Genomic DNA, 2,682 nt, shown 5'->3' with positions numbered 1-2,682 from the left:
CATTTGAGCCGGGAGGTAGAGGCTGTAGTGAGCCAATATTGTGCCACTGCACTCCAGCCTGGGTGACACAACAAGACTCCATCTCAAAAAATAAAAAATAAAAGAGGCTGAGCGTGGTGGCTCATGGCTGTAATCCCAGCACTTTGGGAGGCCGAGGTGGGCAGATCACTTGAGGTCAGGAGTTTGAGACCAGCCTGGCCAACGTGGTGAAACCTTGTCTCTACTAAAAATACAAAAACTAGCCAGGCATGGTGGTGGGCGCCTGTAGTCCTAGCTACTTGGGAAGCTGAAGCAGGAGAATCACTAGAACCCGGGAGACAGGTTGCCATGAGCCAAGATCGCACCACTGCACTCCAGCCTGGGCGACAGAACGAGACTCTGTCTCTAAGTAAGTAAATAAATAAATAAATAAATAAAAATAGAAATAAAGAAAGAAAATAAATAGAGGAGAGTGAAGGGGCCAAGGCAGGCAGGAGAGGCTCATTCCCTCTGAGGCACATCTGAGCAAGGCAGTTGGACACCTTATCACGGGGGCCCCTCACTCCTCACCCGGCACACCCTGCAGCTGTGGCCATGAAGGCCTCTGTGTTCTCCCACACCTGCCCGTGTCACCTCCTCCCCCACTCCCTTCTTCCTAGCTTCAGGGTCAGTCTCTCAGGGACCAGGCCGCTCTCCTTTGGCTTGGCTGCCACCCAGGAGTCCCTCCTGAACAAAGGAACCCCCACAGATATAGAGCCCAGAAAGGTGAATCAGCCTGTCCAACGACACTCCACAAACCCGTCTCCAGCACCAACACTCTCCTAGGCCTCAGGGCTCCTAAAGACAAGGTATCTGCCTTCCAGGAGCAGGGAAGAGAGACCTAAAGGACTGTTGTCAGCCAAATGCAGTAACTAGCATGGTTGCCCAATGTTTGTGATACAGTGGGAGCACAGAGAAGCCAATGGAAGGAGGACAAGGGGGCAGCTTCAGGGTGGAAGTGGTATTTTAACTGTAAGGATAAGAATGATTTAGACAGACGGGGAGGGAGGGGAAGGAAGACAATGGCCATCAGGGAGGGACCCCATCCCCATACCTTGAAAAAGGGCAAAGTTAGGAAAGGCGTTTATGGGGAAAAGAGATTCCTTTACAACATTTTCCTTGAAACTCTGGATTTTAAATTTAAATGAATTCCCTTTTTCAATCCTGGGGACCCTGGCCAGGAGAAGCTGGGTTGTGAGGAGGGCACCGCATATACTAAGTACCTCCTAAGGTCCTGTTATTCTACACGTCCTCCTACCTAACCTTCCCAGCAAGCCTGCCAGGTAGGGAGACTGTTATCCTATTTCCAGTCAAGACTGAGAGGTAGGGAAAGGAAGTGACTAGCCCAAGATCACAAACATAATGTTTAGATCTTAGATCTATCTGCTTCGAAGCTGCCACTGCATTATACTAAGCCGGATTAAAGGGCATGTGTTCCCTAGTTGGGACCTGGGTCGTCCTCGGTTCGCCCCTTCCGTGACACTCGCGTGGGACGGCTCCCCGCATCACGGAGGATTGCGGCCCGCCGCTCGCTGTGTGGGTATCCCACTCCCTATCTCTCCAGAGCACCGGGATCTGCCTCTCTTCCAAATCTGGGGGGCGAGGGTGGAGCGGAGGGTCGACAACCAGCCAATCACGTGGCAATATGCAAATAGGCACGACCCTGCCTTCTTAAGATTGGCTAACCCGTCAGCGTTGTAGTCCAAGTCCCTCCTCTCTAAACACTGAGCTATTCCGGGCGAGGGTTTGCGGCTCTGGAGACCAAGGGGAAAAAAAGTCCTCTGGATCTGGATCTCTGAGCCGTCCCGGCCGGGCACCCTCCTTCTCCGCTTCGGCCCCACCCCCAGGGCTCGAAGCTCCCGCAACCTTCACTGCCTAGGTGTCCCTTCTAGCTAGGGCCAAGCCTGGGAAGACGCCCCCGTCCCTTGGCTGACCAGGCCCCTCTCCCTTCCCGCAGGACCCTCCCGGTCACTTATCTCCCAGGCTGCACATTTTTTTTTCAGTCATGACCCCCACGTCTGGAAGGGCTGGGCGCCTGGGTCCCATTCCTTCCTCTCCTCCTTTTCCTTGCTCGGGTAGGACGAGGTAGAGAAAACCAGGGTCCTGACTCACTTTCCCCTTTATATTCCCTCTCTCGCCACTACGGTCCACTCCACAGGAGCCCGGAGAGAAGCTGGTGTGTTGGTAGGCAAAGCAGGGCGGGGAAGGGGCAGCTGTGTGGTCCTCTCTGCCTTGTGGCTTCCCACCTTGTTCCTGTCTTCTCCAAATCCAGCCCCCTACCCTGAATCCAGGGCCCTCCTCACACATTCTTTTCCTCGGGTATGTGTCTTTCCGAAAGCTCTTTCCTACCCACCCGCCTGTTCCTTGGTGAGCTGGGTGAGCGCATAACTTGGCGGGGGCGGGGGGAGAACCCGGGAGGAGGAAACACAATAGAATGTGCCCAGGGGTTAGGAACCTCGAAGTGGCGTTCAGAAAGGCCCCCGGTGGAGGCCAGAAAGCTGGGCTCTGAAAGCAGGTAGAGCCCGGAGGCTGCGGAACACCCCAATCGGTCCTGGGTCCCGGAGTCCCCACCCTCCAGCGTCCAGAGCCGCTCCAGGAGAGCCAGACTCACCACCACAGTCCGCCGACGTGCGCTGGGCACAGGAGCAGCAGCAGCAGCAGCCC

General features: G+C 55.4%; 1 protein-coding gene across 1 annotated transcript in view; it reads right to left on the bottom strand.

The window, feature by feature from the left end:
* Window positions 1-2,676, bottom strand: part of WNT6 (wingless-type MMTV integration site family, member 6) — an 18,462-nt gene extending 15,786 nt beyond the window's left edge. The window contains exon 1 of the mRNA XM_011964619.1: window positions 2,630-2,676. The gene's annotated coding sequence lies outside the window, so the exon portion shown is untranslated. The remainder of the gene's footprint in view (window positions 1-2,629) is intronic.
* Between the last annotated feature and the right edge of the window lie 6 nt (window positions 2,677-2,682).

This window comes from Mandrillus leucophaeus, unplaced genomic scaffold (assembly GCF_000951045.1).
Source record: "Mandrillus leucophaeus isolate KB7577 unplaced genomic scaffold, Mleu.le_1.0 Scaffold70, whole genome shotgun sequence".
NCBI classification, from domain to species: Eukaryota; Metazoa; Chordata; class Mammalia; order Primates; family Cercopithecidae; genus Mandrillus; species Mandrillus leucophaeus.
Note: the sequence above shows the minus strand (reverse complement) of the source record. Positions and strands in the feature narration are given on the sequence as shown.